The sequence below is a fragment of the Papio anubis genome, chromosome 1 (assembly GCF_008728515.1).
Source record: "Papio anubis isolate 15944 chromosome 1, Panubis1.0, whole genome shotgun sequence".
NCBI classification, from domain to species: domain Eukaryota; kingdom Metazoa; phylum Chordata; class Mammalia; order Primates; family Cercopithecidae; genus Papio; species Papio anubis.
The window spans coordinates 47861521-47874954 of NC_044976.1; the positions used below are offsets into that span (position 1 = coordinate 47861521).

Below are 13434 nucleotides of genomic sequence, written 5' to 3' on the forward strand. Positions count from 1 at the left end.
CATTTATTGCAATGATATTTAAAAAGCTTTTAATTTTCCAAGTCCCTTTGGAAGCCATCATCATTCCTGATTTCTATTTAGCCCTCTATCCTCATCTCTCATTCCTCTATCACAGAACCAGACTCAGAATTAAGAAGTACTTTATTTATTTATTTATGTTGCCCAGACTGGAGTGCAGTGGCACGATCTGTTCACTGCAACCTCCGCCTCCCGGTTCAAGCAATTCCTGTGCCTCATCCTCCGGAGTAGCTGGGACTACAGGCACCCGCCATCACGCCATCTAATTTTTTTTGTATTTTAGTATGGACGGAGTTTTACCATGTTGTCCAGGGTGGTCTCAAACTCCTGAGCTCAGGCAATTCACCCACCTCGACCTCCCAAAGTGCTGGCATTACAGGTGTGAGCCACCGCACCCCACCAATAAGCACTTAAAAAAATACTTTTAGATTATAAAGCACTTTCAAATGTGCTAAATCATTTAAGTTTAAAAACCCTTTAACAAAGATATAGTCTTTCTATTCATTCGCCATTTTTCACTAAGTCCCCCTACACACACACGCATCACTTACTCTCTTCTGTGTTCCTTTAGCTGATTGTATCCAGTCTCATGGATCATGATAACTTTTAAAGTTTACCTCCAACCCAGGCCTCTCCCACTGAGCCCCAGATTCCCATATTCAACTCTTTAATCAATATCTGTAATTTAATGTGTAACAGGTATCTCAAATCTATATCAAAACAGATCTCTTTGATTTCCTCTATGAAACTTACTTATTCTCCATTTCCTCGCATTAATTAGTAGATGTCACCTTCCTTCCACTTGGATGCTAAAGACAAAAAACCAGTAGTCACCCTTGATTTTTCCCATTTGACATCTCCCGCATCCAGTCTATCACAAGTACTATGATCTCATATGAATGTTGTTGTAATCTGGATTTCAGTGATTTCTATGCAGGATGTGCTCATATAGCAACCCTCTTATGTGACCCAGATGTGGGTTTCATCTGGAAAACACTACAGAGAACCCCACACAACTAGTAGAAATTGCAGACGATCCTCCCTACCTTCAGGAATGACTACAACCAGCCTCTCAAATTTATAATGCAGAAGCAAGAAGTAAGCATCAGTATTTATGTTCCCATATATTTCCAAGCTCTTGTATATGTGTCAAACTCTTCAAAGAATCCAACTATACACTCCAGCCTGGGCAACAGAGCAAGATCTTGTCAAAAAAAAAAAAAAAAAAAAAAGGAATCCAACTACACTCTGACTGATGACAGTCTGAGAAGGGCTGAAAACTTTCTAGAACTCATCAAACTTCAGCCCAGGGAGTAAGAAACCAGTCTTCTCTTTGTGCAAACACCCACACTCTTCCTCTCAGAGGTCTTTTAGGACCCACCTCACTTGACTAGGATCCTTTCCCAGGCCAACAATTTCAACGACTCTGCTTTGAATTTCTAGTCTTCTCTTTACATAGTATGAAATTATATGATTGGGTAAAGATCTCAGCATCAGGTCAATCTCCATTTGCAGTTCTCAAAGGAACGTATCCAGTAATGATCTTCAGAATGTGGGTGTATCAACTGCATAGGGACTCACCTTTGGAATCTTAAGTGAAATTCTGAGACAAGAGAAAATGTCTTTACAACATTACTTGTAGGATAATCAAGTCTGAAGATAGAGGCAGATAATGAAACAAATTTTGGACATATTGAATTTGAGGTGTCTGGGACTGTTTCCAGTTTATTTGTTTAGACATCCAGCAGCTGCATATAAGAGTCAAGGTCTCCTGGATGGAGACAGAGATGGAGATGAAAGCCATTAGCATATAGATGGTATATATGACCCATGAGAGTGGGAAAAGAATATGAAGCGAGAAGACTTAAGACAAGCCTTGGGAAACATCATAATTTAAAGACTTGCTAGCACCAACAATGTGAAAAAGATAGGTTTGATGAAAAGAAAAATTAAATATGGCATTCATATCCTCATTTCTGAAGATGTATATATTACTATCTGTTCTCTTCATAAAGCGGATTCTTACTGATGTCATATGGGCCTTGTCTAATGGGGACCCCAAAAGTACACAGGGTTGGCTGGCCTAGAGAGCCCAGCTGATGTTACTTAAAATTCTACTGTGTTCTTCATTCAGCAGAGACAGTGTGTCATTTCCATATTTGTAACAAGCATTAATGATACTTACACAGATGACAAACGTCTTCTCTGGTGAAAAATTAATGCACCACAATATTTTCCCTACCTGGGGTTAATGAACATGTCAGATGCTGAAAATGAGTTGTTTGAAACTAAATTACTAAAATCTATATTTAGAATATTGCCACTAGGGGGGAGTTATGGGTGTATGTGAGTGGATATATTTGAAGTTCTCTTTACCTTGAGTCTTAATTTTCACAAGGCCTTAAAAATAATAACTTGCTCAATAGTCTCACATAAAGAAGAAACAGTTCATCACATTCTCTATAATGTTGGATAGAACCCTCCTGAACAATTATTCTCATTTATTCATTCATTCAGTGAGTAAACAAATATATAGAGCATTCATTATGTACCAGGCATTCTGCTATGTACTAGAGATAAAGAGATGAATAAGACATGATCCTTGCCCTCAAAGAGCTCATAATTGTACATAAAAAAGATAACATTGCAATTAACTGTAGTGATGCTTGGGAAAAACACAGGGGGGCTGTGGATATAAAGAGATAGACTCGCTAATCCACCTGGAATCCTTTCTGGAGGCTGTGATGCCTCGGATTGAATTCTCAATGACAAGTCAATCTGTATCAGATTCAGTAAGTGGGAAGAAATTACTGTAGGCAGAGAACAGAGTTGTGGAAAGGCAGAGAGGTAGGAGATGATAAGGCCGCTTGGGAAACTGAGTGCCTATAATATTGTATAACAAATTAATTAATGGGAGATCATTCATATTTAAAAAGGACTCTATTTAAAAATGCACTTAGTGTATACACTTAATGCTTGTACATATAGTGTAGTATAGGGCTAAGGGACATATTATGACTCAGGCAGACCTGCACTCCAATTCCAGCTAACCCTCTAGACTACATTGGAAATTTCGGACGAGGTCCCATAATCTCTTTAATCCTCAATTTTTAAATCTATAACACAGAAATATTTACCGTATTATTTACAGAGTACTATGTGCCAACAAGCACTATAATTATCTAATTTAATCTTCAAAACCACCATGTGAGTACTTTTTTTTTTTTTGAGACATTGTTTTGCTTTGTTGCCCAGGCTGGAGTGCAGTGACATGATCTCAGCTTGCTGCAACCTCTGCCTCCCAGGTTCAAGCGATTCTCATGCCTCAGCCTCCCAAGTAGCTGGGCCTACAGACGTGCACCACTACACCGGGCTATTTATTTTTTATTTTTTGGTAGAGACGAGGTTTTGCCATGTTGGCCAGGCTGGTCTTGAACTCCTGGTCTCAAGCGATCTGCCCGCCTCGGCCTCCCTAAGTGCTGGGATTAAAGGCGTGAGCCACTGTGCCGGGCCCGTGTGAGTACTTTTACTTAACTTGCTTTACAATGAAGAGCTAAGGCAGATAAATTAAGTAATTGCCAAGCTCAAATAGATGGTAAGTAATGAAGGAGGAATCCAACCCAGTAACCTGACATCATCCCCTGCATTTTCAACCACTATACTGAACCTATTGTATAAGATGGTTGTAAGTTCATGCATGTGAAATGGATAGCATCTGTTCCTGGCACCTAGTATATATAAATGATAAGTATAAACAGTCCTACTCCATTATTACTATTTTAATATGATTGGTAACAATTATTGCTAGTAATTATTATTATCCTGTGGTTGTTATGTAGACCAAATGAGAGAGGAGACTTGAAGCACATGTAAAACTGTAAACTAATAAGCAAACACAAAGATTTATTTTTCTAACATTATCTTTGAGATAGCAGGCCATGGCTTAAAGACATTAAAGAAACGGCATGAGTTTTGGGATCAGACAATACTGAGTTTGGAATAAATCTCTACCATTTAATAGTATGTGGATTTCCACAAATCAGTTCGAATCTCTGGGCCTCCTCTGTACCATGGAAAAACAGTAATAATGATAAGAATAACAATAACAACATATACCAGTTAGTGTTATTTTAGGGAGTCAATGAGAAAACATCTATAAAGGACCCATTATAATACCTGGCATAGACAGGATAGCTGTTCAAACAATAGGAGCTATGTATTTATTATTACAAATAATAATTTGTTATTCTTTTTAACAGAAGGGCTAAATTATAATGACAATAACTCTTCATCATTATAATATTATCATTATTATCATTATAATTTAGCCCTTCTGTTAAACAGAAGTACTAACTCTTTGAATACAAATACTTGTTTGTTTTTCCTAGAGATTCCTGTGGGTGATAATTATGATTTTCAATACCTTGTGCCACTACCCTCTATTTCAATTCCTTGATGCAACTTTTTCAACTCTGCTTGTCTTTGTTTTCCATTTTTTCACCAGCACAGAGAGGGTGCAAGAAAGAATAAAAGTTGGCTATTTAAAACGAGATGTCTATATGAGGCAGAAAAAAATCATCCCTCCATTTTGACAGATCAAGTAATAATTTTTTCCACCATGAGAGAGTCTAAACAGCACAATTACAAAAATCTTAGAGGTGTAGGAGTTATAACCATCACAAATTACACTTTTTATTCCCTTTGAGAAATCCTCCTGATTTGTTATATTTACTTAGAAATTGTCATAGTTTTTTCTGAGACACTTATCTGAACCCTAGCTCTGTTACTTACTAGGTAGTAGACAATGAGAAAGTTACTGAACCTCTTTGAATCCCTGTCTGTGAAATGAACAAGATAAAAACCTACAAGACTGTAAAAGAGCATTTAATGAGATAACAAAAAAGTACCAAGAAAAGGCATACTTTTAGCAGCTGGAAGGAAAGATACAGATTTTAAGGATTCAAGGTTCCCTCTGTTTCCCTTGGTTAGGACTCTCCTACATCCCTACTTCCTTCTCCAGCAGCAATGATAATTCAACTCAACTTTCAATGCTTAAGAAAAATATCATTGCCTCTAGGTGATTTTCCCCATCCTTCCAAAAAAAGATGGATGTCTGTCTCCTCTGGGCTCCTTAAATCCAGAGATTACATCTGTCTTGATCATTGCTATATCCTCAGGTCCAATAGCAATGCTAGAAGCTCAAAAATATTTCATTGATGAATGGATGAGAGAATGGTGAATGAATGAATGAATGAATGGTTGTTTTTCCTCTTCCTATCTGCTATTGTACCTAGCGCAATGCCTTCAAAAAGGTGGTGCTCAAAGTCTCCATTGAAACATTAAACACCTATATCATCCATATCTAGGCTCAACTTGACCTCTTTCTTCTCGCTGCTTTTCAAATTTGCTAGATAATAGAGTCTTGCCAAAGTTTTCTAGACTTAGAAAGGTCTTCCTTTGGCTACAGCTGATGCAGAATTTTTGCTGGAACAGGAAGACTCAGCTATAACAAAAAGCAGGCTAGAGGCAGGAGGCCCTGAGAGAAAACTGACATTCTACTTGGAATGGCAGAGGCAAGACAAGCTAGGGGAGGCACAGACATGAACATTTATACCCTTCTGAATGCTAGGCTTTGGCATGCATGATAACTTGAAATTTCCCCATCTGACATCTGGAAGCTGCCTAGGTCCAGCACAAAACAGGATGGATAATGACTAATGGAAAAAAAAAAAAAAAAAACCACAAAAAAACAATGCGTGTCACTAGCTGATATAGTGGTACAGCTTGGACTTGTCCCCTCCAAATCTCACTTTGAAATGTGACCTATAATGTTGGAAGAAACTGGTAGGAGGTATTTGGGTCATGGGTTAGACCCTTTATGAATGGCTTGGCGTCCTTCCCATGGTAATAAGTGATTTATCATGCTATTACTTCATGTGAGATCTAATTGTTAAAAAGATCCTGGCACTTCCTCCCCTCTCTCTTGCTCCCTCTCTCTTCATGTGATCCACTGGCTACTCTTGCCATCTGCCATGAGTGTAAGCTTCCTGAGGTCCTGACCAGAAGTAGATGTTTGTGCTATGCTTCTTGTATAGCATGCAAAACTGTAAGTCAAGTAAACCTTTTTTCTTTATAAATTACTCAGCCTCAGGTATTCCTTTATAGCAAGACAAAGTAAACTAATACACTGGCTGAAAGAACCAGGCTTGGGCAGGAGCAGAACTTGTTCCAAAGATCCACTATTGTGTGTAAGCCAAAGTCTTCCCTGGTCAATGGACTGTACTGACATGATCCTAGAAGTATGGGTTCTTAGGACAGAGGAAGAAAAAAATGTTTTTCTTAATTATTCACTTTTTATGTTTTTATTGTGGTAGAATTCACACAAAATAAATTTACCATTTTAAATTATTTAACAATTCAGTGGCATCTAATACATTCACAATGTTGTGCAACCATCATTTCTATCTAGTTCCAGAACATATTAATCATCTCAAAAGTAGACTCCATCTATATTAAGCATTAATTCCTCATTGCCCCCACTCCCCTCCACCCATTGGCAACTATTAATCTGCTCTCTCTCTCTATGGATTTTCCTATTATGAATATTTTATAGAAATGAGATCATAAATATGTAGTCTTTTGTGTATGGATTCCTTCACTTTGCATATTTTTCAGGGTTCATTCATGTTGTAGCATGTATCAGTCTGTCATTCTTTTAGGGCTGAATAATATTCTACTATATGGATGTGCTGCATTTTGTTTATTCATCCATTGATGGACACTGGGTTTGTTTCCACCCTTTGTCTATTGTGAATACAGCTGCTTTGAACATTTGTGTACAAGATTTTGTTTGAACACCAGCTTTCAATTCTTGGGGGTATATACCTGGGAGTGAAATCCCTGGGACATATAGAATTTTATGTTTAACTTATTTAAAACAACTAAACTGTTTTCTATAGAGGTTGCACTTTTTTACATTCCCACCAGCAGTTTATGATGTTAACCTTTTAAAAGTATTTATGTATAAAGCACTTTATACACCTTTTCTCATGTTATCCTTGAATTAATTTCTATGAGGAAGTTACCATTATCATTTTTTTTTTTACAGATTAAAGGAAGGCTCTGAGAGATTCAGTTAACTTGTCAAAGCCCACGTCTCTGTGGCTATAAATCCTGGACTATTGGCCACAAACCTAAGCCTCTTTTCAAGCCCAGGCACTATGGCTTCCCTGACAGCTCTAGGAGAAGCCCTAGAATACATTCCTTGCTGTGTCTGTCCCACCTATCAAAGCAATCTGTGGGTTCTTTTAGTCAGTCTAATATTTTTAAGTTGCTATGCATTGGATATTTTCACAGGTAGCATTATATTTAATTACCATTCTATACTTAGAAAATATTGAGGCTGGCTGGGTACAGTGGCTCATGCCTGTAATCCCAGCACTTTAGGAGACTGAGGCAGGTGGATCACTTGAATGCAGGAGTTTGAGACCAGCCTGGGCAACATGGCAAAACCTGTCTCTACTAAGAATACAAAAAAATTTTCCGGGCATGGTGGCACACGCCTGTATTCCCAGCTACTCAGGAGGCCGAGGCAGGAGAATCGCTTGAACCTGGCGGGGTGGAGGTTGTGGTCAGCCAAGGTAGCACCACTGTACTCCAGCCTGGGCAACACAGCGAGACTCTGCCTCAATAAAAGAGAAAAAAGAAAAAAGTGAGGCTAAGAGATGATAAGTAATTTATTCAAAGTCTCACAAAATTAGCAGCACACAAAGGTGTGCTGAAGTGAAGACTACTGCTCCTTCATTAGATAGATCTGTAATGTAGTAAACAAATTTAATAAATATGCCAGCATAACCTTCAGATATCTTTAGAAATCATCAAGAGGTCAGCTTTTAAAAACAATTCATAGCAGCATAATCCTTTTTACAAAGCAAATCTTCAGAAGAGGAAATCCTGCTTCTGGCCAAATGGTGTAACAGGGAATAGATTTAACTTCTTGTCTTAAACATCCATAAAATTGAAGCAAATGTATGAAACAATCATTTTCAGATACTAGAAAACAGGCAGGAAAGAACAGTGACCCCTTAGAGAGAGCAAACAAACAAGATGACCCTATGATTGCCCAGTTTATTATCTAAAGGGAGTGTTTCCAGGCCTCGGCACAGAGAGGTGAATCAAGGTGGATTTGGGGGATCCCTCTGAGTTGAGAAGATGAATTTGGGAGTTTAGGGAGGACAAAGTTGCTAAAATTCACAAGGTCCTCTCAAATCGTCACCTGAATACTGCTCAGTATATGGGTATATGGAAACTAACCAAGGGTGGGGAAAAAAAAACACTGGAAAGGAGTAAGCAGAAAAATCCTCAGAGTTCACGACTGGGAATAGTTCATATTACTAATTGTGATGATTTATTTTATATGTCAACTTAGTGTTTATGATGAAATTAACATTTACATTGGTGAAACTTTAGATAAAGCTCACAAAAATGAAGAGCTTTAAAAATTCTCCATAATGAAGGTGGGACATACCCAATCAGTTGAAGGCTTAAATAGAATGAAAATACCAGCCTCCTTGAGCAAGAAGAGTGCCTTCAGATTGGAACTGCACATCAGCTTTCCTGGGTCTCCCACCTGCCTGCCCACACTGCCAGCCTCCATCATCACATAAACACACACACACATATATATAATTAGATATTATATATAATTATAATTTTATAATACATTATATTATTATAAATGATATATATTAAATTATTATAAATAGTAATTATATATAATAATAGTATGAGCCAATAAATTGTGAGTTGATAACATATATATCACATAGCATATATATGTAGAGAGAGAGAGAGAGATTGATTTTAAGTAACTGGTTCATGTTATAGTGGAGGCTGGCAAATTTAAAATATACAGGGCAGGCCAGTGGACTAGAAACTCAGGCAGGAATTGAAATCACAGTCTTGAGTCTGAAATACATCAGGCAGACCAGCTTCTCTAAGAAACACTTAGAAACTCTACGAAAACACTTCTAGGTTGTTTGGCTGTTCCTCACATGACAAAATATTTGCCATTTTAGTCATAGTGTATCTCTACCCCCGTATATGTTATAAAATTCTAGGTAGAATGGGATAGATGGGATAGTGCAGAAGACTGCAGAACTTCGATTCCAAAGAATCTGGATACCATTTTCTTGGAAATTATCATTGTGTGTCAGTCAGAGCCAGTGATTTTCAAACTCTGTGTGTGTGTGTGTGTGTGTGTGTGTGTGTGTGTGTGTGTGTTTAAATAGACACCTCTATTATAACCATGATGGTGTCTCAGACCTCCAAAAGGAAAAGCAACACCAAATGTTCCTTACATAATTCTTTCTACTGGAACAAACTTTGATGAAAAATATACTGGAGGATAATGAAATTGATTACATCTAGTAAATTCATAGTATCATAGGAGGTGAAAAAAAATTCTATTTCAGAATCTAGATTGTCGATAAACAAGTGGCATACCCTGCTTAGAAGACATTACAGAAAGGCTGAGGTTTTGAGTGGTGGGTTTTAATAATTAATAAATGAGCAATGTTTTCCATTTTGAGCATGCAGTATGCATCCCAGAAAGCTCATGGCTCATTTTAAAAACAAAACTAATTTTTTATCTCGGTTAAAACATAGTTGAGCATAAAAGAGTCTATACTAAGTAACAATCTCTTCTGTGAAGTCCTTGCTTGAATCCTATTCTGGGACTTATTTTTCATCCACGTCAGTTCAGTCACTCCTGTGACTTACAGTGTAATACACAAGCTCCTTAGCAAGCTATTTAAAGTTCTTATTCCACATTATCTTTTCAAATTCCTTTCCCATAAAGCTTCCTACCAATCCCTCCAATCTTGGGAACTTTGTTCATGCTGCTCTACCCCTGACCCAAACTGACCTTCTATTTTCCCTGCTACTGATCACTGTTTATTCAAATTCAGTTCATCCTTTAAAGCCCAGTTCAATCTTTCTTTCTTTTCTCTCTTTCTTTCTTTCTTTCTTTCTTTCTTTCTTTCTTTCTTTCTTTCTTTCTTTCTTTCTTTCTTTCTTTCTTTTACTTTCTTCCTTCCTTCCTTTCTTTCTCTCTCTCTCTTTCTTTCCTTCCTTCTTTCTTTTCTTTTCTTTTTTCCTTCCTTCCTTCTTTCCTTCTCTCTTTCTCTCTTTCTCTCTCTCCCCCTTCCTTCTGTTCCTTCCCTTCCTTCCCTTTCTCTCTTCCTTCCTTCTCTCTCTCTCTCTCTTTCATTATTTTATTTTATTTTTTTGAGACATGGTCTCCCTTTATTTCCCAGGTTGGAGTGCAGCGGCATAATCTTGGCTCACAGAAGCCTCAACCTCCTGGGCTCAAGTAATCCTCCTGCCTCAGCCTCCTGAGTAGCTGGGACTATAGGCTCTCACCCCCATGTCCAGCTAATTGCTGTATTTTTAGTAGAGATGGGATCTCACTATGTTGCTTAGGCTGATCTTGAACTCCGGGGCTCAAGTGATCCTCCCAGGTCAACTTCCCAAAATGCTGTGATTATAGGCGTGAGCCACTGTGCCCAGCTCCAGTTCAATATTTCATTGCCTTCACAAAGTTCTTCCAGTTCATACACTAATAATTAACTACTACCTTCTACACTCTGTATCTCTCTGAATACAACCCTCTCACTTTGTCTTGTATAACAGTTATTTAGATATTTACATATTTTGTTCACCCATTAAACTGGGAACTCTTTGTGAGCAAAAACCGTACTTTATTCATTTCTATTCTCCTATCACTTAACTCATGGCCTGATATGTAGTATATGACTAATAGATGCTTAATAAATTAAGCAGAACTGATATCTCCATTAGGAGTAACCCCAAAACATGCCTGCAATAATTCAGGCAGGAATTTGCCCCTACAATTTAAAACAATGGGTTTTCTGCCCAAGCTAACAAATGGGCGGAAGTCTTAAGAATGAGCAGAGGACTCATTAATAAAATGCTAGAAAATAGGCCATCATATTGGAACCAAGAACAACAGGAACATTTTTAAAGAAACAATTCTGGGAGAAGAAGGTAAACAGGTTAACATAGAGGGCAAAACAAAGGGCAATAGTACAAAACAGTTCAAAATAAATTTGTTATGGCTTTTATATGTACATATTACTATCCTCACTTTATGGAGAAAAAAATTTGAGATTTGGAAGTTATATAATTATTCAAAGTTCCCAGGAAGAGAAAGAGGTAGATCTGGGAATTATACCCAATTCTGTCTGACTCCAAAGTCCAGGATAAGACACTATTTAAAAAAAAAAAAAAAAAAAAAAGCTCCAGGAATCATTTTAGAGGAGGAGAAAATACTCTGGAACCATTTTTCTTTTATAGGTTTACACCAGATTTTTAAGGGTAGCATCTCATGATGACAAGTGGTCCAGTATATGGTATTGGGTCAAAGCTTCTCCAAACCTTGCCTCAGTTCAGATTGTGTTTTGAACTGAAGGCATGCTTTTTAATTTTATTTATACCATACATAAAATTATATTATATTTCTCAATCAAAATCATAAAATAATGTCAACAACTATCCAATATTGAGTACTACTATGAATGTGCAACTCCCTTTAGATGTATTAACTAATTTAAAAAATAATATTGACATGTTCCAGTATTCTCCAGGGTAGCAGTGGGCCTGAGTCAAAAGAGTCGTTTCCCTGTTAATACCCTATCACTTCAAAAGTTTTAGGTTTCACACATGTATTTATTCATGCTTTTTTCTTTGAAAAAAAAAATTACTGAGCTCAGATAATGCTTCTATATCTGAAGCTAGTTGTCCTACTTTTTCAGCTTCTACTTCTACTCTTCAGCTTCAGTCATACTCTTCAGAACCCCAAAACAAAAACAAAAACAAACAAACAAAAAAACAACTTGGTTGTAATCAGGGACATTTGATGCTTTCTGCACAACTTAATCTCACTAACTTGGCTCTGGGATATATTCACCTGTACCATCTCCATGCATAATCTCCTGCCTCAGAAATGCTCCTAGACCTGCTTCTCACTGGTCCCTTTCCAAAGCCCCTCATTTAACACTCACGAAACATTCCTTGAGTGACCGCTCTGTCAATGCACAGGAGAGGATATACCTATAATCTGGAATGTAAGACTGAATCAAATGTAGTACATGCTCTCAAAAAATTTAGTCAAGTAGGAATCATCCTTGACCCTTCTTTTCTTTTTTACCTTCATCATTTACATCTAAACATCCCCACCAGCCACTACATTTCCTATATATTGCTTATACCCAAACACGTAGTTCTATACTCACTGCCACTAGCACAGAACAGGCTATGTCACTAACCTCCTTCCTAAACCTTCAGTAATCACTTTCATTCTTTATACTAAAGTCAGAATGGTCTTTCTAAAGCTTTTAATTGACCATGTCATACCTATAGTTAAACCTATCCAATAGCTTCCCAGTAACTATAAGATCAAGTTTACACTTCTCGATAAAATGTTATGGCAAAGGTAATTCTATTTACATCTATTTCTAATGCTTTACCTTTGACCAACCTCTCTTCTTCCCTCCAAAACACTCTTTTCTTCAGTGTTATCAAACTACTTGCATTTTCTTACTTGAACTATGTTCTCTCATGCCTCTGAATCTTTGCATAGGCTATTTCCATGGCCTGGAAAACTACACTCGTTTGTAAAACAATTTCTGAACAACTGCTTTTGCTTAGGGCCTGTGAGAATAATGATATTATTCAGACATGATACCTGCCCTTAAGAAGCTTGTCAGTGGGTAGAAGCCTATGGGGTAAAGTCCCAAGTGTCCTCTACCCTGATTTCTATACATGGCTCATTGTGTCCTGCATATCCAGTTATAGAAAGTGCCATTTATCCTTTCCCATTACACTATTGCCTGTCAACTGGATAAATGAATAAAACTTCTCATGGGATGTGATTTCTGAGAAGTGATGAATTTTTTTTTCTAAAGGCCACCTTTACCAACCTTGAAAGATTGCCTTAAAAGTCATGGTGCCCTTTGATGGCTTCCTGTAGGACAAAGGAACCCAGAGCTTATCTACATGTAGACATTCTATTAATACATAATGACTCTTAGGACAAGAAGGAAATGGAACTGCATTTCCTTTTTGGACATTTCCAGCAAAACCAAAGAAGCAAAATGGCCTCATCTTAATGAAAGAGGCTGCTCTTGGGAATGTGTTTAAGGGAAGGTTACAGAAGCAATCTTTGAAGAAATATGGACAAAGCACAATTCATCATTTCTTCACAGGAAAGTGATTATCAGAAAAAAGGTAGCTTCAAGGCCAGTTCTGTCCTGCTTCACAAAAGACTCCATATACAATTCAAGAAAGGATAAAAAAGAATGCCACTCAATGAGGCTATTTCACGTAAGGCCTTCT

The 13434-nt window shown here is 37.5% G+C and overlaps 1 protein-coding gene across 8 annotated transcripts in view; it reads right to left on the bottom strand.

The window, feature by feature from the left end:
* Positions 1-13434, bottom strand: part of AGBL4 (ATP/GTP binding protein like 4) — a 1449848-nt gene that overhangs the window by 829696 nt on the left and 606718 nt on the right. The window lies entirely within an intron of this gene.